This window comes from Rutidosis leptorrhynchoides, chromosome 2, assembly GCF_046630445.1.
Source record: "Rutidosis leptorrhynchoides isolate AG116_Rl617_1_P2 chromosome 2, CSIRO_AGI_Rlap_v1, whole genome shotgun sequence".
Taxonomy (NCBI): domain Eukaryota; kingdom Viridiplantae; phylum Streptophyta; class Magnoliopsida; order Asterales; family Asteraceae; genus Rutidosis; species Rutidosis leptorrhynchoides.
Window position 1 is genome coordinate 47391955 of NC_092334.1, and position 14624 is coordinate 47406578.

Below are 14624 nucleotides of genomic sequence, written 5' to 3' on the forward strand. Positions count from 1 at the left end.
TATGGGTGAATACTTCATGTCAGGAATGAAATTGTGTTTTTAATATGTAGCCAATGAAGGTCGAAGGTCGAACTCCTGACCTTCCCTAAATGAGGCAGGACACCAACCACTGGACTACATCACAACTTCATTCACACGTGAAATTTTTGTTACGATTGCAAGAGTTATGTCAATGTATTTCATTAAACTGTAGTAGTTAGTTGAGTTTAAATTTCTTTTAAGTAGGATAGTATTTACATTTAATAATTATTAGTTTTTGAAACATTTAATTATTTATATTTATAAGTGTATTAAATTACAATATTATCTACATTTAATAAATAGTGATTAACAAATAAAAACCTTGTGTTGTAGCTCACAAGGTAAGGTAGTGGTCTGCCTCTATCAGCGAGAGGTCAATAATTCGACTCCCTCAAAGTGCAGCATTGCATACAAGGTTGCCTCTTTATCCTTAAATTCCACACTAATTCATGATAACACTTACCTTTCTTGACATTCTCCCTAATCTATACTATATAATAAAAGGGAGTTGATGATGAGGTCATTATGTGCTTGATAGAGTTGTAACATGTGTTTCTAAAGTTGTAAGATTAGAATTTGATGATGTAATATTTGAATAATTTTTTTAATAAAATTAAATTATTTTTTGAAAATTTCCATACGCATTCTGTAGATTAAGTGCTGAAAATATATCTTGGAACTCTAAGTTGTTTTTGAAAGACTGAAACTTCTCTTACACACTTTTCTTCTATGGGTGTATAGCAATAGCAAGCACCATTAAAATTGAGCTGAATTTGACAAATCTTTTTTTCAAATTTGGTTTTTTTCATCAAATCTAAATCACTATTTTTTATCTTTCTTCTTCAACCTTCATCTGAGTTTAATATTATGTGATTAATATTGGAACTTTTCATTTGATTTTGCTATATAGTCATATATGTAAAAATCTCTACTTCGTATTCTTTCCCATTACTATTACTCTTTTGGTTCTCCATCACTAATCATTCTCCTGTACCACTTTGAGCTTCATAAGACTAGGTAAAAGATAAGTTCTATAATACCATTATTTTATTTTATATAATGCTTATTTGAAAGATTTAATTGCTAATTACACAAACATAAGCATTTGTTTGATGCTCTGATTTGAGTTGTTCTAGAGTTATCTTCTTCTTCTTCTTTTTAGTTTAGGGTTTGTTTTATGACCTTATTCTAATTTGATAGTTTCCTTTTCATCAAGGTAAATCGCTTATATTCCAACTATTGATCTCTATTTACTGCGTTGTGTTTTATTATGTGTGTTTGTTATGAATTTTTTTTAAACTGCGAAATTGTTTGTTATGGAATGGGTATGTGAAAGAGAAAAAAATATATAATTGGGGTTCATTGGTTATTAACAAAATTTGTTAATTGTTGTGATACGCTTATGCAATTTTTTTTATAAAACCATTAGCATGTCTGCATTCACTTTATGGTTACAGGTAATATCTTCTTTTATTTTTTCTTTTCTTTTTTTACTTTACCATTGTTTATGTTTCTATCTTAATGTTAGAAAATTTTCACTTTATATATATTATTCTGTAATTTGTAATGTTAAGGTTACATGGTCGTTAAAGGATGCGGCACTGAATTTGGGTACTGTTTCAAATTTTCAATATTAATATTTTGTAAGTTTATGGTTTTATTTATATATTCTACAGTTGTTAAACGTAAACATATTGTGACGATCGCTCCAAATCCATATGGACGAACACGTCATTCATCGATTTCATTGCGAGGTATTTGACCTCTATATGATACGTTTTGTAAACATTGCATTCTTTTGAAAAGGCACACCATAAATGTATATTTAAATCAAAGGTTTTCGACATCTGATTATTTCTACATATAGACAATCACCGTAATAATAGTTTACAATAGTACTTCCGTTGACAATGCAGTTAAAATAAGATACATGGTGATGATTTGGTGAATGCAACGTTTTCTCAAAAAATATGCCATGTAAGACTCCATGCACATAGCTTGTATAACATATAAGCAAACAGCGGAAGACTTCTGGGAAACCTAAGAATAAACATGCTAACAAGTGTCAACACAAAGGTTGGTGAGTTCATAGTTTTAGTGTTTTGCATAATCTGTATATAAAAGTGGATCACAAGATTTCAGTTGTTTCATCCAGAAATGTTTATCAATAGATTCTACATAACAGAGCACCCTGGTAACTAAACTTTAACGTTATAATGATAAATACCCCATTCGTTTTAATACACGCAAACCAACGTGTCCTAAACTCAAATAACACACGTCCGTTAAAAGGCTAGCGCTCTAGCTCGGACGGGGATGTCAAGCCCTATGGATCCATATACTTTTATTCGTGCCCACCAGTCCACATCCTATGTACTGGCAGTTACTAGTTACCAATGCTAAGGGATTTTCGGTTTAAACTCAGTGTAGAATTAAGTATGTACTTGTATCCATTGCGTTTAAAATAAATTGCATGTATTCTCAGCCCAAAAATATATTGCAAAAGCAATTAAAAATGGAGCAATGAAACTCACCTTAGCAGCATATAAAGTTGTTCACCAGAATGTGACCGAAATTCGGATTACCAATTAATCGTAGATCTCAACCTAGAGAACATATGTTGGTCAATAAATGTCTATCAAGCTAGGTCAAGTCATAGTGTATCACAATCCTAATGCTCGAGATCGACATATAATAGTTATCCAAAGTCGTTTCAAAAAGTCAATTTTGACAATAGTTCAACAAAACGAGACGTGCCTTATATAAGGATTCATTTACTCGGTTGGTAATATTCAAAAGTTCACTTTATCAATCTCGTAAACAAGTTGTTTAAATCTTAATTGCATATTCAAAAGCAAATTAACGTCAATCATAAATCATTTGATCATATCTTTTAATCCGTTCATCGAAACTATTCGATATCTAAATGAAAAGTTATTGATTTTTCGCCAGCTTTACAAAAACATGTATATCATATACCTTTTACCAGTAATATATGTATTTAATTAGTGATTCATTATAAACTATTTAACGACGAAATTTAGCATACAAGCATATATAAATATATATACTCGAGCACTAGACATTGATACATAATTAATATATAAAAGATAAGATATGAGTGCTTACGTATCAGTATTGAGATTCAATATCGTAGGAAAGTACGTAGACGTAACGGAGATGATAAACACTAGGTTTGATTCTCAAATATACCCCCGAACATTACCCATAACCTCCTTGGCAATAACCCATAATTTCCTTAGCTCTATCCCGCTTGAAAATCATTTTGAAAATAACTCACTCATGACCTCGTCGTAGTATTTTATGTATAATACATAATTAATAATACTAATAATAATAAGATTAATAATAATATTAATCTTAATAATATAAATAATAATAATAATAATAATAATAATAATAATAATAATAATAATAATAATAATAATAATAATAATAATAAAATAAATTAAATAAATATTACTGAGTAATAATACTAGAGAAAGAGAGATAGATTTAATTGAGCCAAAAACTGCGCAATTTATAGAACATTTTCTGAAAAAGTACCCCATGCGATCGCATGGGATTTGTGCTTCAAGCCCATGCGATCGCATGGCCCTATGATCCAGCTCACAAACTTTTAACTTTTTGTTTGTCGACATAATTTTATATAATATATATAATATATTTAATTTATATAATTAATTATATATTATATTAAATTCACATGCATAGTTGACTTGTAATTTTTGTTCCGATAAGTCGTACGTCATCACTCGACTTATGTCCCGGTTCCAGTTTTTCAAATGTCCTTTCGTACGCTGAGAAAACTTGTATTTTACATTTTGTGTCACGTACCTTTGTCAAAATATAGCCTTAAACTATCCCTAAACTATACCACTCAAAGTATATCTTAAACTTTTGAGTATTTTGATCATTTACTTCTATAAATCATCATCTCGCTATTTGTTAATATATATATAATAACAATTCATTTTTATGACCAAGTTAATATTATATTTTATCGTATTGTTAAATATATATTTTCAATATTAATAAACACGTTTTAAAATACATATCGCAAGTTATTCATATATCTAATTCCAACAGTTGATATTCCTTATTATTGTATGTGTCCAAATTACGTTATTTAAACAAACACTTTACCATTTATTCCGAATACCGTTAAGAACGAATGATTTCCCAAATCAACGTGGACCTTACAACAGAGACCCGTAATAATATCATAATCCTTAAGGGACTCAATAATTATCTTTTAATTCAATCGTTTGGCATAATCTTTTAACTTTGTATCTAAATATATCAATCAGATAATCAAACCAATAAGTTTAATGCACAGTATCATATACTCAACACTTTGTTACGTTTTCAAGTTACGGTATATATATGTATCTATTTACATATAATTGTTCGCGAATCGTTGAGAACAATCGAAAGGTAATTGAATAGTTCAAAAATTTTGAGATTCAACTTTACAGACTTTGCTTATCGTGTCGGAAACGTTAAAGATTAAGTTTAAATTTGGTCAGAAATTTCCGGGTCATCACAGTACCTACCCGTTAAAGAAATTTCATTCCGAAATTTGAGTGAGGTCGTCATGGCTGACAATAAAAATGTTTTCATGACGAATATGAGTTGGTAAATAGAATTTTATCACCATTGAATAATACGGATAAAACAATCCGATTACTTGAAGCGTATGAGAGAAGTTATCGTAATAGAGTGAAATGGAGAATAGAGATTCGTCTTATCTCTTGATGTAGTAACGATTGATTTCCGGAATTTAAGGAATAGAAAATCTTCATAATTTAAATAAGATTTGATTCTTCAGAATTTAAGGAAATTAGGATTTCCTTTGATTAAATGCGTAATCTGCCTCGATTGTTATGTCTGATATTTTGCTATAAATTAACCTCTTCTGTTTCATTTATTTTCACCACTCCTATAATCTTCTTTCTTATTTCATACTTACAAAAGATTTGTGAAAATGCTTCATCCAGTTCTGATTCTTGATATTTTCTTGGCTATCATATCATTCATTCTTCTTTTTCATCTGCCACCAGAGGAGGTTATTTTCTTCTACTATTACCTTGGCGTTATATTGTTTTTCATTCTCCCGTGTCTTTATATTGCTATACGCATTGATATACACGGTTTGTAATTTCGAGGTTGTTTTCGGGCTTTATATTTTCCATTATATTTCGGAGCTTCATGCTTTCGTTTTCTCTTCCCGACTTTAAGTCAAGCGAATAATGGTCCAAAATTCGTAGGTATGAATTTTGAAATGAACATAATTAATGTTCTAAGAAAGAAACGGTAATGCACAATCTGACTTGTCAACTTACCAGAATACCTCGAAAAAGACCGAATCATCAAGAAAAATATTTTCTTGATATGTTTAGAGGTTAAATAGAATGAAAGAGTTATGTAACATAGTTCATGATGAGGGTATGATCTGTGAACCTTTATCACGTTCCATTAGGAACTCAGCATGACTTACTGTAATATAATCACGTTGATCAAGTGTCATTATATTATACTAACTCATGCTTCAATTCCCAACACTACTTCAAAAACATCCATTTTCGAAATTTTCAGAAATTAGAAACTAAAATAGTTTCTTTTATGATGTAACACATATAGCGTGAAGAGATAAATGATTTCAGATAAGAATAGTTATGAAAATATCTTCAGAAATATGGAGGATATTTATAATGGAAGATACGATGATATCTTAGAATTTCTAATATCAGAGGATGATGCGGAAAATCTGTCTGTGAAGGTTTAGAATAAGAAGTAAGGTTCTTACTAATGATTTCAGCAGACACTGAATCATTTGGATTCTTTGAAGGTAGATTTCGTCCTTGTGATTTGTCTACAGCTTCCTTCATACTTTGCTCAACCCGTTTTCCAGTTCCAAACCTTCTATTTTTCTGTGCTTTTCCAACACACTACTCTTTATCATCAAACTTTCGACTGTTAAAGTCGTTTACAGTTTTTGCTGCTTCATCAGCATTTTTCCAAAATTCGGAGAACTATTTTCGTAGTTTGGGGTGTTTTTCAGAAACTTCACATTCGAAGTATGTAAGTCTAGAAGATAGATGTTATATATATATAACTGTTGTCATAGAAAATACTACGAGATTCAAAATACTGATTGCTAATTCCTGATGGTTAGTATGGAAATTATTGTTACAAGATGTGGATGAGTACATGATAGGGTTTCAATGAGTATAAGGATTTTTCGAAAGGTCAAGGATTAATAAAGTTGTTTGGTAAATTTACTGCTAATGTGGTGGAATAAGAAAGGTTCCCCAGTAACAAAACGTATATATCAAGGTTACAATAAGGGTTAATCTGAAAAGTTGAAGTTGACTAATTGGAAGTGTGATAAAACTGGATACTTTGAAAAGAAATTGCAAGATTATTTTCAGTAATAACAATGTTAAAGGATCTTTCACCGTTTTGAAGTCAAAGTATAGCTTTGAAAGATGTAGAGATCTAAGAATGATGTCACTTGTTAAATCTTGACTTGGATTCTGCTCTGTCAATATCAGAATATGTAATCGAAATTTTTATGAGAATAATTGTATATCGTTGTGAGTATTGTTAATAATTTTTGAATCAAAGTTGAAGAATGTACAGTGTAACATATTAATTGCGAACTTAAATATTTCCCGGGTATTACCTACCCGTTAAAGATTTCACAATTAATATTTTGTACAAAAGAATTTTTATTACCGTCTTTATTAAAAATATATGTATGTATATTTTCTTCAGATGTAATTCAGATTTAATGAGTTAATATCATATTAAACTCATTTGATTTTCGGCTTGACTTAGAAATGATTAATCTCTAAAATATTAAAGATTACATAATCTTTGCGGGGTATTTCACTAATGAAATCAATACTTCATTATTTATTCTTATTGATATTTCTCGGTGAAGGATGTTGATGCTCGTGGAATTCTTGTGAACCTTACAAGGCACAGATGATGTTATCTGGAAAGTTTCGAGTACATCGAAAATGAAAATATAGAATTAATTATGTAATTGAATAATACACTTGGTTTATTATGAAATGGAATTCATTTAGTTGAAACAGAGATTGTAGTTAACGAAGGTTAAGTTGTTAACGCAGGATGTACATCATAGCATATTAGTAATATGAATTTAACTGAGTAATATTTACCCTATTTCAATTCATACATAATAGCTTAGTACGAAAAGATTTATGATGGTTTTAAAATTTATATATATAAGATATACATATAAATTCTTTAGAGAAATTGAGTTAATAATTCATAACTTATTGATACAATATACTCGTTGTTGACTCGTATTGATGTCCATGATGCTTTCTTGAACTGGCGGAGCTTGTGATGTTACATCTGATTTACGGTTAGGACTGGGATAAATAATCTCTAAGATTTTAGAGATTACCTAATCACCGTAGAATATTTCTCCGATGAGGTTATGAATCAATACTTCATCATTTATTGTTGTTGGTACTCCTTGGTACCTATGATGCGTATGATATTGATATCCGAGGTACAGATTGTAATGTTGAGGCGTGTGATGGGGATGTTGTTGTTGGTGGTGGTAATGGTACTGTTGGTGTTGATGATGGTGATACTGGTTATGCTGCTGGTGCTGCTGCTGGTGTTTGTAATCCTTGCACCATATTCTCCAAAGCCACTACCCGAGCACGAAGCTCGTTGACTTCTTCTACTACCCCCGGATGATTGGCGGTTCGGACAAGCGGATGAATAAGATTTACAATATTGGATATTACGTAGTCGTTGCGAGTTGTTCTGGAAATGAGGGTGAAAATGGTGTTACGAACACGTTCGCCGGTAAGTGCTTCAGGTTCTTCGCCAAGAGGTGAATGTGGTGGATGGAAGGGATCGCCTTCTTCCTGTCTCCAATGATTAAGTAGATTACGATGAAATGTCCCGTTCTTATTGATTAAAAACGTTCCATATTAATTGATTTCGTTGCGAGGTTTTGACCTCTATATGAGACGTTTTTCAAAGACTGCATTCATTTTAAAACAAACCATAACCTTTATTTCATCAATAAAGGTTTAAAAAGCTTTACGTAGATTATCAAATATGATAATCTAAAATATCCTGTTTACACACGACCATTACATAATGGTTTACAATACAAATATGTTACAACAAAATAAGTTTCTTGAATGCAGTTTTTACACAATATCATACAAGCATGGACTCCAAATCTCGTCCTTATTTAAGTATGCGACAGCGGAAGCTCTTAATAATCACCTGAGAATAAACATGCTTAAAACGTCAACAAAAATGTTGGTGAGTTATAGGTTTAACCTATATATATCAAATCATAATAATAGACCACAAGATTTCATATTTCAATACACATCCCATACATAGAGATAAAAATCATTCATATGGTGAACACCTGGTAACCGACATTAACAAGATGCATATATAAGAATATCCCCATCATTCCGGGACACCCTTCGGATATGATATAAATTTCGAAGTACTAAAGCATCCGGTACTTTGGATGGGGCTTGTTGGGCCCGATAGATCTATCTTTAGGATTCGCGTCAATTAGGGTGTCTGTTCCCTAATTCTTAGATTACCAGACTTAATAAAAAAGGGCATATTCGATTTCGATAATTCAACCATAGAATGTAGTTTCACGTACTTGTGTCTATTTTGTAAATCATTTATAAAACCTGCATGTATTCTCATCCCAAAAATATTAGATTTTAAAAGTGGGACTATAACTCGCTTTCACAGATTTTTACTTCGTCGGGAAGTAAGACTTGGCCACTGATTGATTCACGAACCTATAACAATATATACATATATATCAAAGTATGTTCAAAATATATTTACAACACTTTTAATATATTTTGATGTTTTAAGTTTATTAAGTCAGCTGTCCTCGTTAGTAACCTACAACTAGTTGTCCACAGTTAGATGTACAGAAATAAATCGATAAATATTATCTTGAATCAATCCACGACCCATTGTATACGTATCTCAGTATTGATCACAACTCAAACTATATATATTTTGGAATCAACCTCAACCCTGTATAGCTAACTCCAACATTCACATATAGAGTGTCTATGGTTGTTCCGAAATATATATAGATGTGTCGACATGATAGGTCGAAACATTGTATACTTGTCTATGGTATCTCAAGATTACATAATATACAATACAAGTTGATTAAGTTATGGTTGGAATAGATTTGTTACCAATTTTCACGTAGCTAAAATGAGAAAAATTATCCAATCTTGTTTTACCCATAACTTCTTCATTTTAAATCCGTTTTGAGTGAATCAAATTGCTATGGTTTCATGTTGAACTCTATTTTATGAATCTAAACAGAAAAGTATAGGTTTATAGTCGGAAAAATAAGTTACAAGTCGTTTTTGTAAAGGTAGTCATTTCAGTCGAAAGAACGACGTCTAGATGACCATTTTAGAAAACATACTTCCACTTTGAGTTTAATCATAATTTTTGGATATAGTTTCATGTTCATAATAAAAATCATTTTCTCAGAATAACAACTTTAAAATCAAAGTTTATCATAGTTTTTAATTAATTAACCCAAAACAGCCCGCGGTGTTACTACGACGGCGTAAATCCGGTTTTACGGTGTTTTTCGTGTTTCCAGGTTTTAAATCATTAAGTTAGCATATCATATAGATATAGAACATGTGTTTAGTTGATTTTAAAAGTCAAGTTAGAAGGATTAACTTTTGTTTGCGAACAAGTTTAGAATTAACTAAACTATGTTCTAGTGATTACAAGTTTAAACCTTCGAATAAGATAGCTTTATATGTATGAATCGAATGATGTTATGAACATCATTACTACCTTAAGTTCCTTGGATAAACCTACTGGAAAATAGAAAAATGGATCTAGCTTCAATGGATCCTTGGATGGCTCAAAGTTCTTGAAGCAGAATCATGACACGAAAACAAGTTCAAGTAAGATCATCACTTGAAATAAGATTGTTATAGTTATAGAAATTGAACCAAAGTTTGAATATGATTATTACCTTGTATTAGAATGATAACCTACTGTAAGAAACAAAGATTTCTTGAGGTTGGATGATCACCTTACAAGATTGGAAGTGAGCTAGCAAACTTGAAAGTATTCTTGATTTTATGAAACTAGAACTTTTGGAATTTATGAAGAACACTTAGAACTTGAAGATAGAACTTGAGAGAGATCAATTAGATGAAGAAAATTGAAGAATTAAAGTGTTTGTAGGTGTTTTTGGTCGTTGGTGTATGGATTAGATATAAAGGATATGTAATTTTGTTTTCATGTAAATAAGTCATGAATGATTACTCATATTTTTGTAATTTTATGAGATATTTCATGCTAGTTGCCAAATGATGGTTCCCACATGTGTTAGGTGACTCACATGGGCTGCTAAGAGCTGATCATTGGAGTGTATATACCAATAGTATATACATCTAAACGCTGTGTATTGTACGAGTACGAATACGGGTGCATACGAGTAGAATTGTTGATGAAACTGAACGAGGATGTAATTGTAAGCATTTTTGTTAAGTAGAAGTATTTTGATAAGTGTATTGAAGTCTTTCAAAAGTGTATAAATACATATTAAAACACTACATGTATATACATTTTAACTGAGTCGTTAAGTCATCGTTAGTCGTTACATGTAAGTGTTGTTTTGAAACCTTTAGGTTAACGATCTTGTTAAATGTTGTTAACCCAATGTTTATAATATCAAATGAGATTTTAAATTATTATATTATCATGATATTATCATGTATGAATATCTCTTAATATGATATATATACATTAAATGTCTTTACAACGATAATCGTTACATATATGTCTCGTTTAAAAATCATTAAGTTAGTAGTCTTGTTTTTACATATGTAGTTCATTGTTAATATACTTAATGATATGTTTACTTATCATAGTATCATGTTAACTATATATATATCCATATATATGTTATCATATAGTTTTTACAAGTTTTAACGTTCGTGAATCACCGGTCAACTTGGGTGGTCAATTGTCTATATGAAACATATTTCAATTAATCAAGTCTTAACAAGTTTGATTGCTTAACATGTTGGAAACATTTAATCATGTAAATATCAATCTCAATTAATATATATAAACATGGAAAAGTTCGGGTCACTACAGTACCTACCCGTTAAATAAATTTCGTCCCGAAATTTTAAGCTGTTGAAGGTGTTGACGAATCTTCTAGAAATAGATGCGGGTATTTCTTCTTCATCTGATCTTCACGCTCCCAGGTGAACTCGGGTCCTCTACGAGCATTCCATCGAACCTTAACAATTGGTATCTTGTTTTGCTTAAGTCTTTTAACCTCACGATCCATTATTTCGACGGGTTCTTCGATGAATTGAAGTTTTTCGTTGATTTGGATTTCATCTAACGGAATAGTGAGATCTTCTTTAGCAAAACATTTCTTTAAATTCGAGACGTGGAAAGTGTTATGTACAGCCGCGAGTTGTTGAGGTAACTCTAGTCGGTAAGCTACTGGTCCGATACGATCAATAATCTTGAATGGTCCAATATACCTTGGATTTAATTTCCCTCGTTTACCAAATCGAACAACGCCTTTCCAAGGTGCAACTTTAAGCATGACCATCTCTCCAATTTCAAATTCTATATCTTTTCTTTTAATGTCAGCGTAGCTCTTTTGTCGACTTTGGGCGGTTTTCAACCGTTGTTGAATTTGGATGATCTTCTCGGTAGTTTCTTGTATAATCTCCGGAACCGTAATCTGTCTATCCCCCACTTCACTCCAACAAATCTGAGACCTGCACTTTCTACCATAAAGTGCTTCAAACGGCGCCATCTCAATGCTTGAATGGTAGCTGTTGTTGTAGGAAAATTCTGCTAATGGTAGATGTCGATCCCAACTGTTTCCGAAATCAATAACACATGCTCGTAGCATGTCTTCAAGTGTTTGTATCGTCCTTTCGCTCTGCCCATCAGTTTGTGGATGATAGGCAGTACTCATGTCTAGACGAGTTCCTAATGCTTGCTGTAATGTCTGCCAGAATCTTGAAATAAATCTGTCATCCCTATCAGAGATAATAGATATTGGTATTCCATGTCTGGAGATGACTTCCTTCAAATACAGTCGTGCTAACTTCTCCATCTTGTCATCTTCTCTTATTGGCAAGAAGTGTGCTGATTTGGTGAGATGATCAACTATTACCCAAATAGTATCAAAACCACTTGCAGTCCTTGGCAATTTAGTGATGAAATCCATGGTAATGTTTTCCCATTTCCATTCTGGGATTTCGGGTTGTTGAAGTAGACCTGATGGTTTCTGATGCTCAGCTTTGACCTTAGAACATGTCAAACATTCTCCTACGTATTTAGCAACATCGGCTTTCATACCCGGCCACCAAAAATGTTTCTTGAGATCCTTGTACATCTTTCCCGTTCCAGGATGTATTGAGTATCTGGTTTTATGAGCTTCTCTAAGTACCATTTCTCTCATATCTCCAAATTTTGGTACCCAAATCCTTTCAGCCCTATACCTGGTTCCGTCTTCTCGAATATTAAGATGCTTCTCCGATCCTTTGGGTATTTCATCCTTTAAATTTCCCTCTTTTAAAACTCCTTGTTGCGCCTCCTTTATTTGAGTAGTAAGGTTATTATGAATCATTATATTCATAGATTTTACTCGAATGGGTTCTCTGTCCTTCCTGCTCAAGGCATCGGCTACCACATTTGCATTCCCCGGGTGGTAACGAATCTCAAAGTCGTAATCATTCAACAATTCAATCCACCTACGCTGCCTCATATTCAGTTGTTTCTGATTAAATATGTGTTGAAGACTTTTGTGGTCGGTATATATAATACTTTTGACCCCATATAAGTAGTGCCTCCAAGTCTTTAATGCAAAAACAACCGCGCCTAATTCCAAATCATGCGTCGTATAATTTTGCTCGTGAATCTTCAATTGTCTAGACGCATAAGCAATCACCTTCGTTCGTTGCATTAATACACAACCGAGACCTTGCTTTGATGCGTCACAATAAATCACAAAATCATCATTCCCTTCAGGCAATGACAATATAGGTGCCGTAGTTAGCTTTTTCTTCAATAACTGAAACGCTTTCTCTTGTTCATCCTTCCATTCAAATTTCTTCCCTTTATGCGTTAATGCAGTCAAGGGTTTTGCTATTCTGGAAAAGTCTTGGATGAACCTTCTGTAGTAACCAGCTAGTCCTAAAAACTGGCGTATGTGTTTCGGAGTTTTCGGGGTTTCCCACTTTTCAACAGTTTCTATCTTTGCCGGATCCACCTTAATACCTTCTTTGTTCACTATGTGACCGAGGAATTGAACTTCTTCCAACCAAAATGCACACTTTGAAAACTTAGCGTACAATTCTTCCTTCCTCAATACTTCTAACACCTTTCTCAAATGTTCACCGTGTTCTTGGTCATTCTTTGAGTAAATAAGTATGTCATCAATGAAAACAATGACAAACTTGTCAAGGTATGGTCCACACACTCGGTTCATAAGGTCCATGAACACAGCTGGTGCATTAGTTAAACCAAATGGCATGACCATAAACTCGTAATGACCGTAACGTGTTCTGAAAGCAGTCTTTGGAATATCATCTTCTTTCACCCGCATTTGATGATACCCGGAACGTAAGTCAATCTTTGAATAAACAGACGAGCCTTGTAGTTGATCAAATAAGTCGTCGATTCTCGGTAGTGGGTAGCGGTTCTTGATGGTAAGTTTGTTCAACTCTCGGTAGTCGATACACAACCTGAATGTACCATCTTTCTTCTTGACAAACAAAACAGGAGCTCCCCACGGTGATGTGCTTGGTCGAATGAAACCACGCTCTAAAAGTTCTTGTAATTGGCTTTGCAGTTCTTTCATCTCGCTGGGTGCGAGTCTGTAAGGAGCACGAGCTATTGGTGCAGCTCCTGGTACAAGATCTATTTGAAATTCAACGGATCGATGTGGGGGTAATCCCGGTAATTCTTTCGGAAATACATCGGGAAATTCTTTTGCGACGGGAACATCATTGATGCTCTTTTCTTCAGTTTGTACTTTCTCGACGTGTGCTAGAACAGCATAGCAACCTTTTCTTATTAGTTTTTGTGCCTTCAAATTACTAATAAGATGTAGCTTCGTGTTGCCCTTTTCTCCGTACACCATTAAGGGTTTTCCTTTTTCTCGTATAATGCGAATTGCATTTTTGTAACAAACGATCTCTGCTTTCACTTCTTTCAACCAGTCCATACCGATTATCACATCAAAACTCCCTAACTCTACTGGTATCAAATCAATCTTAAATGTTTCGCTAACCAGTTTAATTTCTCGATTCCGACATATATTATCTGCTGAAATTAATTTACCATTTGCTAATTCGAGTAAAAATTTACTATCCAAAGGCGTCAATGGACAACTTAATTTAGCACAAAAATCTCTACTCATATAGCTTCTATCCGCACCCGAATCAAATAAAATGTAAGCAGATTTATTGTCAATAAGAAACGTACCCGTAACAAGCTCCGGGTCTTCT